Source organism: Chiloscyllium punctatum, chromosome 16, assembly GCF_047496795.1.
Source record: "Chiloscyllium punctatum isolate Juve2018m chromosome 16, sChiPun1.3, whole genome shotgun sequence".
Classification (NCBI taxonomy): Eukaryota; Metazoa; Chordata; class Chondrichthyes; order Orectolobiformes; family Hemiscylliidae; genus Chiloscyllium; species Chiloscyllium punctatum.
The window spans coordinates 83,029,444-83,051,909 of NC_092754.1; the positions used below are offsets into that span (position 1 = coordinate 83,029,444).

Genomic DNA, 22,466 nt, shown 5'->3' on the forward strand with positions numbered 1-22,466 from the left:
AATGTAGCTCCTGAAATGTAATAATGTCAGACTTACTCCCAGTGCCATGTGCTAATGAGAGCAGGAATGAGAAGGTAGATCAGCTGGATGTGTGGCTGGGGAAATGGTGTACCACAGAAGGGTTATGATTCTTCAGGCACTGGGACTGTTTCTGGGTTAGGGGGGACCTGTACCTGGGCAGAGCTGAGACAAATCTGGTGGGGGCTTTTGCCAGTTCTGTTGGTGAGTTTGTAACTAGTCTGGCAGGGGGATGGGAACTAAAATGTAGCCTTATATGGGTCAGATTCAGGACAGGGAATGGGAGGTAGAATATTAGTAATGTAGTTAGCGGCTCAGAAAGCCAAAGGAAAGGAGGATTAAACGAAGATTGAGTCCCTCTTCAGCCATCAGTCCTGACATCCCAGGAAGGTGAGTCAACAAAATATGGAGCTGTGTACATGTCTATGACTCTGTGCTTCAGCAAAATGGTGGAAACCTGCAATAAAAACAAAAAGTGCTGGAGATCCTCAGCAAGTCTGTCAGCATCTGAAATGGTGACAGATGCAGGAAATATTGCAGCCTTGAAGAAGTGTTGAGATGATCGCACCAAGGACGACAATATTGGTTACACGCTGAGTGCCAGAATGTGGGACTAGAATTAATAGGTGCTTGATGACCAGCATGAATACAATGGGGCTGGAAAGTGAACGTTTCGAGTCGGGGTTATTTATCAAGACTGACAAAGGGTCCCGACCCAAAACATCAACCTTCCTGCTCCTCTGATGCTGCCTGACCTGCTGCACCTCCCCAGGTCCACATTGTACAGACTCTGACTTCCAGCATCTGCAGTCCTTAACTATCTTCACATCCCAGGACTCATCTGGTGATCCTCCTTTACTCTCTTTCAATAACCAGGAGAGCCTTCCTTGGGAAGGGGGAACAAAGGTGTATACAGTACTCCAGGTGTGGTCTCACCAAGGCCCTTCCAGAAAGGGATCCCTGTCCCCATCTTATCCATAATGGTCATCAAGCACACATGCCTGGTGTGATCATCTAACCACTTCTTCAAGGCTGCAATGTTTCCTGCATCTGTCACCATTTCAGATGCTGCCAGACCTGCTGAGGATCTCCAGCACTTTCTGTTTTCTCTGTTATAGAGTATTGAAAGGGGGGATTTGCGGATGAGAAATTTAAATTGAACTTCATGTTCAGATCTGATAGTTACTGGATCCGTGCCGATCTGAATATCATTGGCCTTTTCATCTGGATGGAAAGGTGTGCATTCTGTCCGTGGGCGAATATTTCAAATGTCCGTGTGATTGGGAAAAAGTACTGAGACAGTGAAGTCCATGTCAGTGTGGGGACTGTGGAGTGTGATTTCATTGGTTTTTAAAAGTCTAAAAAATCATGGCACATTTCCCTGGAACAGGTAAGCCACAGATTGGTTTTGTATGAGGACAATTAACCATGAAACCAAAAAGACAAAAGGATTCCTGCATCATGATAAAAAGCTATGAAAATGGGATTGTTGTAACGGAGTGAATTATCAATCATTGATTGTAAGCCATTGGCGTTGTCACATCGGTTCCAGCGCCATGGGGAAACACGGGAAATGTGATGAGTGCAGTGTAGGTTTCAGTTATTCAACTGGAAAGGTGAAGAAGAAATTTACAAGGATGATGTCAGTGCTCAGGGGTCTGAGTTACAGGGAGAGGTTGGACAAGCAAGGACCTTTTTGTGTAGAGCAGAGGAAACCGAGGGGGAACATTTTACAGAAGTGTATAAGATCATGAGAGGCATGAGTAAGGTGAATGCATTCGGTCTTTTTCACAGGGACTCGAGGATTGGAGGGCATCAGGTTAAAGTTAGAGGAGAAAGAATACATGGGAAACTGAGGGGCAACTGTTCTACACAAAGGTGGTATGTATATGGAATGAGCTGGCAGTGGAAGTGGTTAAGGTGGATATATTAACAACAAATAAAAGACATTTGGACAAATACATGGATAGGAAAGTTTCAGAAGCAGATGGGCCAAGTGCAGGGAAATGGGGTTAGCGTGGATGGACAATCTGATTGGCATGGGCCAGTATGGGCCAAAGGGCCTGTCTCTGCTGCAGGACGTTATAACTCGAAGTGCATCTGCTATTTCTCCCCCTAACTCTATTGGTATCATGGGATGTATTCCATCAGGGCAATGAGACTTGTTTACCTTTAGCTCCATTAGCTTGCCCAGCTCTAACTCTTTCACGATAATGGTTATTATCTAGGTCCTCACCTTCCTCAGTCTCCTTATCAATTACTGGCATGTTCGTCATATCCTCCACTGTGAAGACTGTGACTGCTGTGTGCTCATATTCCTGAACCCTGCTGGATAGGAATAACTAGGCACAGAACTCTGAGAGGTCGTCTTTGAGTCTTTATTGATGAGACACAGCAGCTACCTGGATAGTGTACATGCAAAACGCCTTCAGACAGCGTCGGGTACCTCCCTGCCTATCTGGTGTACACTCCCATTATTATACCTTTGTGGTTTGTGACTTTGAATAGAGACTGTCTCTCAATATTATCTCCATTGGCAACGGCAGTTCAAAAGTCTCGTTCAGTTCAGCACTTTGTGGTTAAACCACACACCCCTCCCCCAACGCCCCCGTGGCTCCCTCAAGTATCTGACAGGCACTTCAGTTTCAGTGGGGTATCTATCAGGATTCTGATGTGGAGGAGCCGGGGTTGGGGTGGGGTGGACAAAGTTAAAAACCACACAACACCAGGTTATAGTCCGACAGGTTTATTTGGAAGTACAAGCTTTTGGAGTGTGCTGTGACTTTTAACTTGATCAGGATTATCACTATGGTAACAGTTAAGTGCTTCAACAATTAGAGGCCATGTGTTCCCCACACGATAGGTTTCCCTCTAGCAGTGTAAACTGCTATTCTGTTCCTGGGGATAGCTACTCATCACTTTTTATCCCCAATTCCATCATGCTTTCTGTTGAGCTTGGAAGATTTTCCAATCTCCGAATTTATCCTTGGTCTTTGCCAATTTGTATGCCTTTTACTTCAATTTCATAGACTCCCTTATTGCCTTACACATGGCAGATTACTCCTTTTCCTACAGTCCTTCCTTTTCACTGATATATACTTTTGCTGAGAAATTTGAAAAATTATTTTGATATTCCTCCACTGTCCATCAACTGTTCCACAGTAAAGTCTTTGTTTCCAGTCTACATTAGCCAACTCCTGCCTCATCCTATTGTAGTCTCCTTTGTTTAAGCACAGTATCTTGGGATTGGATTTAATCTTCCCGCTATCCATCTGTGTTCTAAATTCAACCAGATTAATGACAAGTCTTTTTATCAGATTACGAGGTGAGGCGATGTTTCCTGGGAGTTTTGGGTTTCATTGTCAGCGACCTTGGTTTTGTAATAAAGTACAGGATAGATATTCACAGCAGAGTATTCTGGACACTGTGAATGTACGATGCAATCTAAAACCATAAATCACTGTCTCCCCTCAGTTTAAAATTACAAAATCATTATCTCCTACACGCTTCCTCACTATCTAAGTTTGGAATGCTAATCCACCTGACTATCCTGCTGTTTCTGAAAATCTCCTTTGGTGAAGATGGTGAGTTTTGGATTCAGATTTCCAGTTATTACCGTAGGAAGATAAGCCCTGGGCACAGGAGAGGCAATGCAGCCCTTCGAACCAGCTCCACTATTTAATACGGTGATGATTGAGCTCAACTCGGTCTCAGCTGGATTTTCCCGCCTGCTCTCTCTCACACTTCAACTCATTGCAAATTAAAAATCTGTATCTCTTCATTAAATTGGCTCATGTCTTGGCATCCACCGCATTTTGGAATTCCACAGATTCACAACACATTGTGATAGGTACATTCTTCCTCATGAGAATAGAATAGAGTCCCTATAGTGCAGAAACAGGGTATTCATCCATCGAGTCCACACCAACCCTATGATGAGCATCCCATTCAGACCCACCCATTCCCTGTAACCCTGCATTTCCCGTGGCTAATTGCCTAACCAGCACACGCATGGACCCTGTGAGCAATTTGGCATGACCAATACACTTAACCTGCACATCTTTGGACTGTGGGAGGAAACTGGAGCACCGAACAAAACCATGCAGACATGGGGAGAATGTGTAAACTCAACACAGTTGCCTAACGCTGGAATCAAACCTGGGTCCCTGACGCTGTGAGGCAGCAGTGCTAGGCACTGAGCCAGATCTGCTTAAAATCTGCTGCCCATTATTAACCTCCCCACCCCACAATTGGCTGAATGTATATTCCTTACGTCAGAAATCGGGGTGTCTAAGCAGATGTCTCTGTAAATCCCAGTGACGGCCCACATGTCCTGTGTGTCTGAATAGATATCCTATACACAACATCCTCCAGCCCACACTTTCTTTCACTTTCCAGGGACAGGTCTCCAGAGGCTTCATGGGGACTACAACTCTCACAAGCCCTGAGGCAGGGACCACATGTGTGTGGGGAAACCCACCACTGTACATGTACAGAATGTGGGTGGGTTTTGAAGCATGTTCTTTGGGGTAACTAGCAGAAAGCATTTCACACTGTGAATGGCTGGAGAAGGGATGCATCTGCCTATAGTACTGATCAGTTTGGGGGGGTAGGGGGAGAGTCAAAGTGTTACGACGCCCAGATGGGACCAAGTTCCATTCGCAACTTGTCATAACACTGGGAATTTACCAATGGGAAACAAGGAAGAATCTGACCCATTTTCCCAGACTGAAGGTTCCTCTTCTGTCCAGGATCTGCCACCTCCCTTTCTGTTTCCTTTTGTTTCATTCTGCTGTTACGTTATTGACTTGCAGCAACTGAAGGGAAAGGAAGTGAACCCAGAAAGGGTGCAGACTCTAACCAGGGACGGGAAGTGGTGGAATGGATCTGTTTGTCAGTAATGCTATGAGAATGCGGAGGGTGTACATTAGGAGGTAGTAGAGTCAGAATGGTGGGAGAGAGTAAGTGGGCTGGAGGGTTACAGCTTTGGGGGAAGAAAGGGGAAAAAGATATTCCAGAGAAACTAGAATTGTCTATTCTGAATTTCTAATCTGTACATATTCCTTTATACAGGGTGCTAGATAGTGAAGATTTGCAGACTGAAATCTCAAAATCACGTGCAGATTGTGATTAAGTTAACCAGTATTTGATGAACCAAAGATGGAGAATCACTCGGCCAAAATCCTGCAACACTCTCCCTCCCAGCATTGTCGGTCTATCTGCGCCAAATGGACTGTGAATGGTTCAAGACAGCAGCTCACTACCATCTTCTCAAGGGTAACGAGAGATGGGGAATAAATGCTGGCTGAGCCAGTGATGCCCATATCCTGGAAACGGTTTCTATCTCGAGTTGCTGAAACCCAGTTGATGTTACTGCAGGATGAAGAGGGATACTGAGTACATCCTCCAGGAGGCAGCACCATCACATTACCCCTGCCTACACCCACACAGTAATACAGCAACATCACTGGAACAAAAGACAGTGAAGCCAAAGGAGGATTTGGATATAGTTCTTCAAGGTAAAGTCATGAAAAGGGATTGGAACGCAGCAGGAAGAGGAGACTGAGCTGGATGGTCGGCTGTATCCCATTGAATGGTGGAGCAGGATCGAAAGGCTGAATGGTCTCCTCCTGCTGCTATCTCCCAGGTATGTATATAGCCATGGAGCCCGGGTAGGAAGGAGTAAGCAGGGCAGGGATTCTCCAGGAGATTGCACTTCCACAACAGTTTTCAGTGAGGGATGGTTTGATGGATTTTATTTAACATTTATCTTTAACACAAGGTTTGTCAATTTTGGCTTTAAAATGTTGTAAAAGCTTTTTGCACACAAATAAAATTAAAGAAAATGAATTCAACTGCCTGAATATAACAGTTTTAAAACTTTCAACCTCTGAAAAACAAAATCCTGTCTATTCCCAGACACCATCACTTTCCAGCTACTCAAACTCCAGGGAAATTTTCCCTCCCTGTCTGAACCTTTGGTTTGATTTAACTGCTTTTCAGTTTTCGTTCTGTGAGCTGTGAAGCATTCTTTTTCCCCATTTTTCTGACCCAGCACAGCAACCTTCCCACCATCAAAATCATCATTACACCATTTTGCTTTAGGTTAACATATAACCACCAGCAGTGCAAAAGTGAGGAACTGCAGATGCTGGAAACCAGAGCCTAGATTAGAGGGATGCTGGAAAAGGCCTTTTGCCAAAACGTTGATTTTCCAGCTCCTCTGATCCTGCCTGACCTGCTATGCTTTTCCAGCACCACTCTAATCTAGACATATCACCAGCAGTAAACCATTAGTGTAACCAATTGAATATTTCCAAACAAAGCCCATTACGGGCCAAGCAAATCGTTACAAGTGACAGAGTGAGAAGGGACTAAATCAAAGTAGAGTTGTGGGGAGGGGGCAGCGGTGGAGATAAAGCACCGTATCCCCTGCGGTGCCCATCTCTATCTCAAGGAATCGAGAGCATTGATCCATACTACATGCTCCTTCTCCAAGGACACCCTGCTGTGTAGATTTTATCCTCTATCATAGAATAAAATCCCTACAGTGTGGAAGGAGAGCCTTGGCCCATCAGACCCCACCGACCATCCGAAGAACATCCCGCCCAGAGCACTCTATCACTGTAACACTGCATTTCCCTTGGCTGATCCACCTAGTCTGCACAATCCTGGATACTGTGGACAAGTTAGCACGACTGATCCACCTAACCTGCACATCTCTGGGCACCTCGGGGGGGGGGGGGGGGGGGGAGGAGGAGGAACCTCTCTATCATGGGGAGAATGTGGGAACTCCACACAGACTGTTGACCAAGGCTGGACACCAACCTTGTGCCTGGTGCTGTGAAGCAGCAGTGCTACAGTCACAATTAAATCAAAACAGATGATCCCTGCTCATTGTCACATTGCTGTTTGTGGAGACTTACTGCCCAGGGAGACATCCTGAGGTTCAGAAAGTGGCAATGTAAGTTCAGTCACCTCCAGCCCAGTTAATGTGGTTAACAACAACATCAATACTCCAACAGTGTCATCATGTACAAGGTCCACTCCTGACTCTGATGAACAGTAACATCAGAATCAGAGTCCTGCAGTCCACATGGAGCAGGTGGATGACCACTTCCCTGTGAGCACTCACTGGTCTCTCAATCGTGTTGACGACGCAGCAAATCCCTTGTCACACAGGGGTGAACAGCTCCTACCCAGAGTGAACCCGCTGGGTTCTCAAGGGGATGGGATGAATCACTGAATCCCTTCTCCCACATTGAGCATCTGAATGACCTCTCCCCTGTGTGGGCTCACTGGGGTGTCAGGGGGCAGGATGAATCACTGAATCCCCTCTCACACACTGACCATCTGAATGACCTCTTCCCCCTGTGTGGGCTCACTGGGGACTCCACAGGTGCTGCGTTTGAGTGAATCTTCCCCCCACATTGCGAACAAGTGAATGACCTTTGCCCAGAGTGAGCTCGCTGGTGTTTGAGCAGGTCAGAGGACTGAGTGAATCCTTTCCCACACACTGAGCAGATGAATGGCCTCTCCCCAGTGCGAATGCACTAATGTTTCCGCTGGTGAGAGATTTGAATGAATCCTTTCTCACACATGCAGCAGGTGAAGGGTCTAAATCCACTGTGCTCTCTCTGGTGCCTCAGAAGATTGTAAGATGAAGTAAATCCCTTCCCATATGTGCAGCAGGTGAACAGCCTCTCCGCAGTGTGACTGTGTCGGTGAGTGTCCCGCTGGGAGGGGTAAGTGAATTCCGAATTCTGATTCAGTACGTCCTCCTGTTTTCTCAGTTGTTATTTACAATCTCATTCCCCCCGCACCAGAGCCTGTTCCAGTGTTACAGAAACAGCAGAATGGCCAGCTGCAGCTGGTCACCTGACTGATCACTGGACACGAACAGTTCACTCTCCACAGATGCTGCCAGACCTACTAAATGTTTCCAGCAATTTCTGATTTTGTTTGATTTCCCAGCATTTGCAGTGGTTTAGTTTTCCAATACTCATCTTGTGTGTTGCAGAGGAGTTTATTGATGAAATTAGAGGGTTTTGCAAATTGTACGTTAGCTATGATCACACGTTCGATATGATCACACATCAGCAATGATCATCATGAATGGCCTCCTCCTGTTCCAATGAAAGTTATCCATCGGCAGCTTGTGGTACCATTTCCCTTCACTGCTCACTTCACCTCCATGTTGAATACACTGTTACTGACTGAACAAACCTCCTGTGTTTGAACTAAACCTGCTCATGTTCAGTGGCTCCCTCTCCTGCCACCCGGGTTTAACTCTCATCATGGAATGCTGTCTTGTATTACTGCGGGAATGCCCACAAGGACTAATCCTGGAGTCTGTATCCCCTGGGATCCACAATCACCGTTTATTTCCTTCTTCCTCTTTCATTCTGACTATTGAACTCTCGGTTTCAATCCATTCTCCTGTCATGCTCTTCAACATGCCCATGGGGGTGGACTAGAGGCAGCTGGGATTTAATGAAGGGAAGTGGGGATTAGGTGGAAGCACAAGGAGAGGTGACAGGAAAGACAGTTCTCATTGTAACGGCAGAGTTTCTCCATGACCCAGTGAGTGGTGAGGCACCTGAGTTTGTGGGTGGAGACAGATTCAATCAGGGATTTGGTAAGACACTCAGACATTGGCCTGTCCATCTGATTGTTAACTCAGACAGATAGAAAGAAAGATGCACATTTAGATAGCACCTTTGATGATCTGGGGCAATGAAACATGCTTCTAACCCAATGATTTCAACCACAAATCTCTGAAAACACAGACACAAAGCTTTCTACTTGTACCAGGCTGTCTCTGAGCCTCCTCTTTTCTTGAGAAAAGCGTTTTGAGCTGTTCAGCCTTTCCTGGTGATTATAACCACTATGTTCCTGTAAGATTTGTGACTGAACTTTTATTTTCCTGTTCCTTGTGAGTGATGAAAGTAGCAGAAACATTTCCTGACCTGTGAGGGGTTTCGGTTGGAGTATTTATATTTACAAATTCATTCCCACTCTCACATAGTGTGAAATTGATATACAACTAAAGGGAAGGAATGAGTGAGCACCCACAGAATCATATGTTGAATAAACCTGGCATGAGGAAAATGGGACAACACTCGCAACTAGTTAGAATCACAGAATCCAGTGGGCGCAGAAAGGGTCTATTTGGCCCATCGAGTCTGCAATGACCTGCTCATCCAACCTACCCCCATAACCCCACATTAACCATGGCTCGCCCAACCCACATAAATTGCACACTGCGGCCATGTTAGCATGGCCAATCCAGTAACGTTACACATCTGTGGGAGGGTCACAGATTATACCCAAATGCTCGGAATTGTGGACGAAGGCTCACAAATACTTGACTCTGACACAAATGGTCTGCTTTTCAAAATAAAATCTGGGAGAAACTGCAATCGGAATAAACACTGTCATTTTTTTCCTTCAATTCTATCAAGCGAGCTATTATATTTGATCCCTCTGTTTACCGATCTTAATAAATATCCAATCAATTTCAGAGCAACATGCTGACAAAGTATTGAACCAATTTCTCTGTTTAGGCTTTAGCATTAGTTATTAAGTCATTACCAATACAATAATTGCATAATAATTGGTCTGGCTAACAAGTATACTGAGGTTCCCAATTTAATTTATTGACTGTTTGAAAAATGGTACAGTATATCCTTTTTTTTCAGGATTCTAACAGTAATTATTAAAGAACTTGCATGACAATAATTATTATATGGTTTAGTTTATCTTGCTAACAACTACAGTGAAGTTTATATCTGAATTTAATCCAATCTTCCCTAGTACCTATACAGTAATATAAAAATCCATTTTATTTCCAATCAACACACCTACAAAATAATCCATTATTTCTGATGTAACACGCACTGTTAAAAATATGACTTGCCCGATAAATTTAGAAAAACCTAATTACTTTTCCCTGCAACAATTCCTGGTCATTTTTGCAGAAAGCACAGTCAAATAGCAAGATGAAATTTATCATTATTCTTATATATGCTAATACAATTTTGAAAATCTATGTGTTGCTAATATATAAATGTTCATTTCCATCCATAGAATATAGAACAGTACAGCACAGTACAGGCCCTTTGGCCACGCTGTTGTTCCGACCTTTTATCCTACTCTAAGATCAAACTAACCAACATGCCCTTCATTTACTGTCATTCATGTGCCTATCCAAGAATCGCTTAGATGTCCCTGATGGATCTGAATCTACTACCACCACTGGCAGTGCATTCCACGCACCCACCACTATCTATAAAGAAACTATCTCTGACATCTCCCCACAACTTCCCCCAGTCACCTTAAAATTATGCCATTTTGTGGGGCAAAGTCTTTTATTATCCACTCTATCTATGTCTCTCATCATCTTATCCAAATCTATCAAGTAAACTCTCATCCTCTCACTGTAATGATCAAAGCCCCAGCTCCCTCAACTTTTCTTCATAAGACATGCCTTCCAGTCCAGGCAGCATCTTGGTAAATCTCATCTGCCCCTTCTCTAAAGCTTCCACATCCTATGTATAATGAGGTGAACAGAACCGAACACAATATTCCAAGTGTAGTCTCACCAGGGATCCATAGAGGTGCAGCATAACCTCGTGGCTCTTAAACTCAATCTCCCTGCTAATGAAAGCCAACACACCATGCACTGACTTAATAACCCTATCACCTTGGATGTCAGTTATGAGGGATCTATGGACGTGGACCCCATGATCCCACTGTTCTTCCATATTGTCAAGAATCCTGCATTTAATCTGAAAATATGCATTCAAATTTGAAATTCAAAAATGAATAACTTCACTGTTTCCCAGGTTGAACTCCATCTGCCACTTCTCAGCCCAGCTCTGCATCCTGTCAATGTCCTCTAGCAACCTACAAAAGCCTTCCACACTATCCACAACTCCACCAACCCTCGTGTCATTGGCAAACCTTCTAACTCACCCTTCCACTTCATCATCCAAGTCATTTGTAAAAATCACAAACAGCAGAGGCCCCAGAACTAATCCCTTCAGAACACCATCGGTCACCATGCTCCAAGCTGTAAACTATCTATGTAATCTCACCCTGTCTTCTATGGGCCAGCAAATATATTATCTTACCAGGCAGGTTTCCCTGTATCCCATGCCTCATTACTTTCTAAATGAGCCTACCATGGGGATCCTCATCAAACACCTTGGTAAAATCCATATACACCACATCCACTACTCTGTCCTCATCAATGTGCTTGTCACATCCTCAAATAATTCAATAAGGCTTGTGAGGCATAACATGCTGCTCACACAGCCATGCTGACCATCTCTCATCAATCTATACTTTTCCAAATAATCCTCAATCCTGTCTCTCAGAATCCTCTCCAATAATTTGACCACGATTGATGTAAGACTGACTCATCGATGATTCCCAGGATTATCCCAATTGCCTTTCTTGAATAAGGGAATAATGTTTGCCACCCTCCAATCATCTGGTATGACTCCAGTGGACAGTGAGGTTGCAAAAATCATTGCCAAAACACAGTAATCCCTTGCCTCCCTTCCCATAACAACCTAAGTTATATCCTTGCTGGCCCAGGGGACTTATCTATCCCAATGACTTTTTAATATTTTCAGCACAATCTCAGACTTAACATCGACCTGTTCGACCCTATCAGCCTGTTTCACGCTGTCCTCACAAAGACAACATCCCACTCACTCGTGAATACTGAAGCAAAGTCCTCCTTATGGACCTCCCCTACCCCCTTCTGACTCCTGGCACAAGCTTGCTTCACTATAAGGGGTATAAATGTGGAATTACGTCTCGGCACTGAATTAATGTAAAGATATTGCAGTGTACAATCACTTGATTACTTTGAATATTGAACTGTATTTTAACTGAGAAAACGCAGTTGAATTGATTTGATTATATTTCACTTCGTGCTAACGTTTGTTGTATTTAGAACCACAATAAGAGTTTCATTTTTACATATATAAATCTTACTTAAAATTCTTCGCACGCTTATGTACAGAATATAGAATTACCATCTGCTTGTTCCTTCCTTTTTCAATGCAAGTTCATTTTGAATTTGTGGAATTTGTACATTGTTGAAAGGAAGAAATTGTCTTCAGCTCAATATTCACATTGAATGACTGATGCATATTTAAATCAAAGTACAATGATCACGCAGTTTTGTCAATTTGTCTTTCAAAGAATTGTCATGAGATTCCTGTTTATTTAAGAGTAACATTCATTTATTTTAATGTCATTGTAAAATATTGCTTAAGTTCCAGTCCATTACACACAGAAACTACCCAATTAATTCCCATTCAAATTACAACAATAAACAGCTGATTAGTTTTCATTTGAGAAACCACATGAAACACAATATTGCAGTCCTGCCGTCCTGAGTGGGAACATTATGAAAGGAGCTTATGGAGCTGTGGTAGTGTCTCTATTACTAGACCCAAGGGAAGGTTTCAAATCACACCTTCACCAGAAATATATCAAGAGCTGCTCTGAATGTTGATTAGAGAGTACCTAAGCACAGACTGAATTGCTATTCAATCCAACATTAGATCTGCTTTTATCTATTATATCAATAATCACAAAATCTGATACTTATTTGAGTCAGGTTACCAAGAAATATGTGTTGGAAAATTTGCTTTAGCCACTTTGCTTTTAAAAAAGACTTACACCTGTCCCTGTTTTCACTAACTGAGAGAAATATGAAGAAGATTTTCACTTTTACGAAAAAGGGGAGATGTTTCCCATATAAATTAATGCTTCTTCGACTAACGCCTTTTCAGATTATGGTTTCAAAATAACACTTTACTTTCGGATAGTGGGGATACCTGTATCTAACTCTGTCACTTGTAAGTTCCTGGAGAATATTTGAAACTGTTGCAGAATTCAAGATTACGATGTCTAAGTAATTAGATTGATTTTTTTTTGTTGCAAAGGGGCAAGTCCAAACAATTGAAACACATTAAACATTATTATCTCGTGCTATAAATTGGAAATAAAGTTGATACCTTCTTCAGTAATCTAACAAACTCTACCATCTATTACTTGTCAGTCAGCTAATTACCTACTTTGTAATTAAATGTTGTGATTCATCTAAATATTACTCTGTCCTTTGATCAAAGTGAATTTGTAATTGTTGTTCAGTTTATGAATTGTCAGAAACTTGTTTTTATTTTTCCATTCACCTGTTCTTTTTGACCATAAGATTGAAATTCCTTGAAATTATTGGAGTTTGTTCATTTAAAAATAAAGTTTGCACATCTCTCACATATCTCATTTCTTGTATTATGATTCAAGAATGTTTTCTGGTGGAATTCAAGTAAATTCCAAACATTTGTTCACTTCAAATAAGATCTTTAACACCCAATTATCAATCTGTTGTTAATGTTTCAGCTGTTACATTGACATTGATTAGGTACTCATTCAGAGAGATCAACTGACAATTATAAACTATTTGCAGGATTATTGAATTGAAAGAAAGATGCAGCCGTCCAAACATTTTTTGGAAGGAATTGCTTTTTCATTCAAATGTGTAGGCTGATCAAGAATTCTATATCGCCTTTCACTGGTTTTCTTGTCGAGAAATCAAATTTATAATTCATGTGAATTCTAATGTGTTCTGTATTTTGAAATTTGTATCAGGTTTAAGAAGAAAAAGAGGAGCAATTAACATGAAAACTTCAGTGAATAGAAAGCACAGTAAATTAAAGTGAGAGAGGCAACCTTTAGTATTATCTCTGAATATTCAGTCAAATATTTCTAATGTCAAAAGAGCATGGTGCCGGAAAAGCACAGCAGGTCAGGCAGCATTCGAGGAGAAGCAGAATCGACGTTTTGGGCATGAGCCCTTCATCAGGAATCTTTTCTGATGATGGACTAATGCCCGACAGGTTGATACACCTGCTCTTTGGATGTGCCTGCCCTTTTCCAATGCTACAGCTTTCCTCACTTTCTCCAAATATGTTTAATGAACACGAACTGAAAATGTTTGCATCAGCAATTGAGCAAGACCAAATTAACACATTTTTTTGCAATATTTTCAGTGAAAACCTGTTTGAGAACATGCAACAAATCAGATCTAACAACATCTCTTGCCGTTAGAGCCCTTGGCCATTCATAATAAAAAATAACCATGCTTTGAACAACCAGTATGGTGTATAACTACTGAACTGAAATACCAGAGGACAACGATTGCATTTATTGGAGGGAATGATAACCAGATCCTTACTGTGATAATGGTGATTGATCTCAGAAACAATAAAATTTTACTGTGATTATTCCACTGAACAGTACTTAGATGGTCCTGAAGATCTTTGTGTGGCTTTATGTGCAGTGTTTTGTTTGAACATTGATTTCAGTAATATTGAGATATTTTACAAGATTGACAATTGACAGTTAAAGATAAGTTTTAAATGCAACATTTAAAAAAAAAATGTCAGTTTTGTTTCGCAATTCTAAGTTTATGGAATCCCTACTGTGTGGAAACAGGCCATTTGGCCCAACAAGTCTACACTGACGTTCCAAAGATTAATCCACTCAGCACCATTCTGATCTCAGATTACTGGACATTTACCCCTGACTAATGCACATAACCTACACATCCCTGAACAGAACATGCAGCTTAGCATGGCCAATTTACCTAACCTGCATATCTTTGGATTGTGGGAGAAAACCAGAACATGCAAACTCCACACAAACATGTGGCCGAGGATGTAATCAAACCCAAGTGCATAACACTGTAAGACACGAGTGCTAACCACTGATCCTCTGTTCTCAATGCCCAACCCCATGCAAGAAGTGAGATAAGTGAGAGACGTGCAAAGTCAAATTTCAAATGAACACTCTCTGATGTTGCCAAAGCGTATCAATCTTACATTCAATATGAATAGGTAAATTGAAAACAAAAAATAGAAATCCCTGACAAATTATGAATGAACAATAGAAAATTAATATGATCAAAGGGCACAACAATATTCAGGTGAATTGCACTGTTTAATTACAAATTTGGGAATTAACTAACTAATGAATAACTGGAAGTGACATTTGTTTACTTCACTGATGAAGAAATTGACTTGCTTTTCATCTTTGTAACACTGCAGAATAGCAATTTATGTGTCTGAAATGTTTGAATTAAGCTCTTTCCAATAAAAAAAAATCAGTAAAATCACATTGACTTCTTCATCTTTAAGACTGCAACAATATCAAATACTTTCCAGGAATTTAGAACCAGCAGAATTAGTTAATTTGGTTGCTTGGGAACTCGAAGAGAATAAACAGCAGATTATGTGAATTAGTCATTCAATGTGATTAGTCAGCTGAAGACAACATCCCTTCTTTGCAAAAATGCTCAACTTCGAAAAATTCAAAATGCATTGTCATTGTTTAATGAAAGAATACAGAAATGTTAATTCTTTTTTCATTTGACTTAACAAAATGCAGGAATTTTACATGATTTTGTGTCATGAAAAATACTTAAATCTTATGATGATTAGAAATACAGTAAATGTTCGCATCAAAGTGAAATATATTTAAATGAATTCAATTATGTTTCCGCGGGTAAAATAAGAAATAATATTAACAATGATTGAGAGATTGCACACTATATTAGTTATTCATGTAAAGAGCCGTAATTCCACATTCACAGCACGTACTGGATTGAATAATTATTAGGTATGAGCAACAACTGATTAATAAAATTCGATCAATGAATTTAGAAATAATGAGAAATCTCATTTTGCTATGTGACTGAGGAATATGTGCAAACAAACAGAAATTATTGCAATGAAAAGTAATTGCAGGTCTGTAAATTTAAATTCTGTGATTACTGAGATCATTCAAATAAGCAAACATCAGACATTCACAATTAATGTTGGATGGGAAGTCCTTGGATCCATTGTGGGAAACTTGACCTGAAAATAAAGTTTCATATTGCAGTGTTGGTACTCAGAAACAATTGGTTAAATTAAAATGTGAATCTCACTTTACTTGTTCAAAAGACTTTCTTAAATAATTGCACAATTATTATCATGACAATGACTTGATAATGTTGCTATATGAGCAATTAAAATGATTCAATATTTCAAAAATACTTTACTGTGATGTTGATTAGATATTTATTAAAATTGGTAAATTGTGGAATAAAATATAGTAACTCCCTTTATGAATTGAAGAAAAAATGAGCCATTAATGATTATAGAAAATTTTTTTCTTTCTTTACTAAAATATGAAAGTAACACAAGAAATATGAATTTCTATCAAATGGTTTCATCATAGAGACATGTTATTTTAATTTAGATGATTAATATTATGATCAGAGTTCAGACATTTGTGTCAGAATTTGGAAGAAAGTTAATAGATAATGAAAGTGAGCATGAAAGTGAACAAATGATACAGTCAACGACATTTGGTACATAAAGGAATGATAATAATTGTTTATTATTGTACAGTGATGAATAATGTTGGAATAGAAAAGACAAAAAGAATTAACATGTTCGAAACAGTTCTTTTCTTACAGTTAAATGAAACCAATAATCATTTTGCAAAGCACGTGATTTGGAAACAAAAACAGTCATTTACTGTGTTGTATAAACTGAAGACTACTTCCATTTTGCAAAAATGGAGACTTTCCCAAATTCAAAATTTAGGTTTGCTGAATGATACAACAAAAATGGTTGTAATTTGAAATATCTCTTGCACATAAATTTAAAATAAGTAATCTTAAAGATTTTTAGAATCACAAAACGTTTGTTGTTTGCATGATTGTATTACAGTCAATATCTGTGATAAAGTAGAAGCATTGTTTTAAGCAACATAAATCATCTTTAACTACTGAACTGAAAAGAAGATATCAGTTCCACTTGTTGCATGGAATAGTAAACAAATGCTTACTGTTGTCATTGGTTTCAGGAGCAATAAGGTACTTACTCAGGTTATTCTACTGAACAATAATCAGATGGTGATGGAAGTCTTTGTGTTGCTTTATGTGTATTGTTCAGTGTGAACATTGGCTTCGATAAAATTGAGATTTTGCATGAATTTGGAACAGAGTGATAATTGGGTGCGAATGATCTGATTTTAAATCAGACAGTTTTTGATATTTATGAGTGAAACGTTCTTAAACCATCATGCAATCAACGGGGTAAGTGAGAGATATGCAAATTGAACTTTCAAATGAACACACCCTGATATTTTCACACCATTTCAATATCACATTCAATATAAATAGATGACTGGAAAGCTAAAAACAAATCTCACACAATTCATAAACTGACCATTAATTAAAAATTGATAAATAATAGCAGGTGGCATTTGTTTATTTTACTGAGAAGTAATTGATCTTTTCTCATATTTATAACACTGGAGCATAAAATTCTGTGTTGTTTTAACTAAGATCTACAGAACAAGAGAAAATTAATTACTATTGTGACTTTGTATATTTCAGCTTTATGACTGCAACATTCTCAAATATTTTCTGAGGAATATTGATTGAGTGGAATTAGATACATTTTGCTATGAGTGACCAGAAGAAAGTATATAGCAGATACTGTGATTATTGGAATGGACGATGATACCTCCAAATAATCTACTGATATTGTGATTGGATATACAGTAAGTGTCAACATCAACGTAAATTATAATCAAATCAATTCAAAAATATTTCCAAATTTAAAATAAATACAATATTCACAATGATTGAGAGATTGTACATTGCAATGTCCTTGCTGTATTTATTGTACAGAAGCATAATTCCACATTTGTAGCCCTTACTGGATTGCACAATTATTAGATATATTAGCAACAAAGGGATTTTTAAAAATATATATTCGTGAATTTGAGAATAATGAGATATCTCATCTTGATATTAGACTGAGTAATATGTAGAAATGAAGAGTAATATCGCAGGGAAAAGTAATTGGAGTTCTCTGAATTTCAAAGGCTGAGATAATTGTTATATTTCACCTGAGCAAAAATCAGACATTTACAAAGAATTTTGCAAGGGATATTATTGGTCGTTTGGTATGTGCATGTGCCTGAACAAACAGGTATTATTATAGTAGCATTGACAATAAGAAATAATGAATGAAATTATTTTTGTAAAACACTGCATTTTTACAAAGTCTATGTTAAATTGCTGTGCAATTATTGTAATTCTTAATTGCTTTTAGAATCCTGACAGATAAATTGACTTAATATTTTGAAAACATTTTGCTCTGATGTTGATTGGATATTCATTAAGAATAAGAAATTGAAAATTAAAGCATAAAATTTAGCTGTATGATGTGAAAAAAATCATTCAGCAGCAATTGAAAAAAAAGATTTTGTTTAAAAATGCAGGCAATGCAAGATTTATATGCTTCCAATAGTTTTCTTGATATTTATTTCAGAATTAGGAGGAAAAGAATTAGGCCATGAAAGTGACTATTATTGTGAACAAAATATAAAGTCACTGACATTTGATACGGAAAGGAATTCTCATAATTGTTTGATTAATGTTCACTAACATCTAATCTGGGAGGAAAAGGAGAATTGTCAACATTTCCAAGCAATTTTTTTCTTATAATGAAATGAAAATAAAAATAATTTTGTAGGGCAATTTCTTTGAAAAAAGGAAACAGTCCTTTCATATGACATTTGAGCTGAAGACACGTCCCCGTTTCCCCCATTGTAGTCTTTACAATAATTTAAAACTTAGTGTTGGTTGAACGAAAGAACAAATGGATATAATCGAAATGTTTTCTTGTACACCAAAAGGTGAATGTTAAGCAATTTTATCATGAAAATAATATCGCTCTGAGTGTAATCATTTCACACACAATAAATGTTTGTATTGATTTGAAATGTCATCATAGCTGTAGGAGTGTTTTTCCCTGACAGGGAATGAGGAGTCAGGAGGCAATCTGAGCTCAGGCATGTGGAAGATGTTTACTCATGCAGCAACCAGTTAATGAAGGGATCATCCCCCGAGATCAATCTCGGAAGGGAGATCCATGACACACTGTAACATGTACAGTAAGAAGCAGCATTTTTATGGACTTTCTGCAATGTGGTTACAGCCCTTCCCTCCTCATCCAACCACCCAATTAAAACACATAATCGCAGATGGGCATTCCAATGGACATCCCCAGATTCCTATTGGGATCTTTCCATGCATCTTATTGACTTTGATTCCAAAGTTATTCCTGAACTCCCTCACGCCTCTCAGGATACCTTATCAGTTGAGACATTTTGAATTCTGCTATTCTTTATATTTTAATTTATCAAAGCCAATTACCCATCATATTGTTCATTGTCTTAATTATATATGTACAAAGAAATAGAAAAGACAGTTAATTTTAGCTTCCTTGCTATAACATTAGTAATATGACTTGTGTTATAAAGTTCGTTATATTGTATCCAGCTACTCTTTCTGTCAGAACTTTATAATTATTGGGCTGTCAGCATCATACAGTGAAGTTAATTCCTAAAACTAGCTAACTTCAAATCACAGTCTAAATGCTTTTCTATAATGTTTTTAGTAGGCATTAGTTACATGTATCAAACTTATGTTGCAAATTTCCCTTATTATACTCAAGAATCTGTAATTAGAACCTTTGCTTAATATTCTGAGTAACTGTAAAATAATAACTATATCTGACAAATGAACTCTTCTGTTGTCATGATAGCTGCTTAGTGAGTTAACTGGGCTGCACCCTGCAGCTGCTGTTGATTCATTTACTGGGACAATTATCCTTTCATTTATGAAGATCAGGATCGGTCATTTGTCTGTATGTCGGCATGCTCTTATCAAGTAATGTCAGGAATGCTGTAGTCCTGGCGTTGGAGTAGGTCCATTGGTAGTGTGATTTCTTTTAATTTAAGGCTGAAACAGAATGTTAGTCTAGTTTATCACCCCCTGACACCTTGTATTTTAGTTCAAAGGTAGGCTGCCTGTTTTTGATTGTCAGGCATTTTGTATGAGCCAATATGGACCATTCTATTCCAGGTGGGGGCAGGCCATGCCCAGAACAGTAAATCAACTAAGATTCAAGTATTGAAATAAAAATCACCATTTGCTACCATTGGTTTCAGTACAATGCAATACGATTACGTTACTGAGCCTTAGTTTCACACTTAAAGCCTGATGTACTGGATTTATTCAATTCTTAAATATTAGATATAAGCAACAATTAATCTTAAAACATTTCATAGCAAACTTAAAATTGATTATAAATCTCATATAGCTGCCCGTCATGTGTAAAAATGAGCAGTATTTATTGGAGTGTAAAATAATCAGACGTCTCTTAATATGTAAGGCTGAATATTAATCCAATGATTTCTGTGAACATTCAAATGAGAAGGGAACAGATATTATCTGTGAGTGTTGGATAAGGAATCATAAATTAATTTGTGTTATAAGAGAATAAGAGAACTATTATTCTTTCTTTTAATATTGACACTAAGAAATACTGGAATAAATTAAAATGTGAATTTGACGATGTTTGTTACAAAACCTAAACTGAATTGCTGTGTGATTTTTGGAATGACAATGAATTGATAATTAATTTTAGAACTTTGGCAAAATAAATGATTCGATATTGCTTAATGGATTTGCTCTGATGTTGACTAGATATTTCTTAATCTGTCAGCTGAGAATGCAAATTCTGGCATGATGACATGGAAAGACATTAGACATTCAGTGAACGTTGATCAGAAATGGTTTGTCATTCAAAATTCTCAGATCTTCAAGACTTCTATATTTGGTTTCTCTACTTTTCTTCTGGAGAAATATATATAATAAGAAGAAATTCTGCATTATATTTAATTCATGCAATTTTTCATATCATCAATATTTAGACATTTGAGTCAGAATTATAATGAAAATAAGTCAATAAGGAAGATTTATTTTCACAGAAGCATACAGTCAACTGCATTTTTCAACGTATTTGTTTCAATATTGTCTCTGAATAAACGGATAAATATGTTTAATGGGGATCTGTTGACAATGTAATGAACCACAATATCATTTTTATCATAATTTTTGGATTGGAAATCTATCAGAAAAAAATGCTATATTCAGGACTTGCTTCATCTCGATATATGTTACACTTAGTATCTTCAGTCATATGCAATAAGGTGTTATCATTGATCTGGGAAAGATGTAGTATGCAAATTATAATAAGGTGTCTCTTACATATGTTTGGATCTGGTGAGACTGTGATGTTTGCTATGATTATTCATCCTGAGAACAATAAGGCACGTACAAAGTGTTTTTCACCGAACAATAATTAGGTGGTCTTGAAGACCATTACAAGTACTTTGATTTCAATAATGTTGAGCTGAATTCCATGATCTGGGAAATGTTTCACAACATTTTACCAAAATTCTGGATTCTAAGCATTCAATGGGTTTCTTGCAAACACCCTTCACTTGTCGTCATTCTCAAGTGAGGTGTCTAATGCTCAGGCACTGGCTGGAAGTCAAGGTGCCAGGAAGTCTGCTTCAACCTCTCCAAAACACAGCTCTTGCGCTGGTTGTTACAGGATCTCCCGAACCTTTGTGAGCTCTTTGACCGGGCTTTCCACTGTTTTCTGGAGCTTGTTACTTTGTCTACTGTTTCCTTTAGTTTGACCTTTTTAGCTTTGCTTTTCCCAGCTGTAGGAATATTTAGAATGTTCAATTATGGGCCACAGGTCACTTGACCTTAGCGGACAGATAAAATATGGTTCACATATTGTTGTAATAACGAATTGAGAATGAATCTTTGCATTTTAACAAATGAAATGTTTCAATTTTTTTCAGTGGTTTACAATGACATTGATTAGATAGTCATTAAGAGAGATCACCTGACAATTATAAGCTATTTGCAGGATTATTGAATTGAAAAAGGATACAGACATACAGAGATTTCTTTGGAAGGCATTGCTTTTTCATTCTAATATCTTTATTGTTCAAGAGGTCTATGTAGCTGTTCATTGGTTCTCTTGTCCAGATACTAATTTTATAATTCATATCGCTTTTATTGTGCCTGGAGTTTTGAGATTTGTATCAGATTAAGAAGAAAACAAGGAGCTATTAAAATGAGAACTTGAGTGAATAGAAAGCACAGTAAATTTAAATTACCGAGGAAATAGAGAGTATTTGCTCCAAATAAGCAAATATTTTTAATGTCGAAAGTGTGGTGGTGGAAAAGCACAGCAGACCAGGCAGCATCCATGGAGCCGGAGATTCCCGATGAAGGCTTATTCCTGAAACATGGTTTCTCCTGCTCCTCAGATGCTGCCTGACATTCTGTGCTATTCCAGCACCACATTCTTGACTCTGATCTTCAGCATCTGATTTCCTCACTTTCTCCAAATATTTGTAATGGACATGAACTGAAAATGTTAGCCTTGGCAGTTGAACAAAACCAAATTTACACTTTTTGTGCAATATTTGGA

The 22,466-nt window shown here is 38.8% G+C and overlaps 2 long non-coding RNA genes across 5 annotated transcripts in view; one reads left to right on the forward strand and one right to left on the reverse strand.

The window, feature by feature from the left end:
- Nucleotides 1-22,466, reverse strand: part of LOC140487220 (uncharacterized) — a 142,823-nt gene that overhangs the window by 52,672 nt on the left and 67,685 nt on the right. The gene's annotated exons all lie outside the window — the stretch shown is intronic.
- Nucleotides 1-22,466, forward strand: part of LOC140487219 (uncharacterized) — a 46,334-nt gene that overhangs the window by 18,705 nt on the left and 5,163 nt on the right. For 3 of the 4 annotated variants that reach the window (XR_011962784.1, XR_011962783.1, XR_011962785.1), the window contains exons 2-3: nucleotides 5,092-5,665; nucleotides 17,492-21,360. This is a non-coding gene — a long non-coding RNA (uncharacterized lncRNA). Of the gene's footprint in view, nucleotides 1-5,091; nucleotides 5,666-17,491; nucleotides 21,361-22,466 lie in introns of those variants that run through there. The other variant, XR_011962786.1, reaches the window with a different exon arrangement.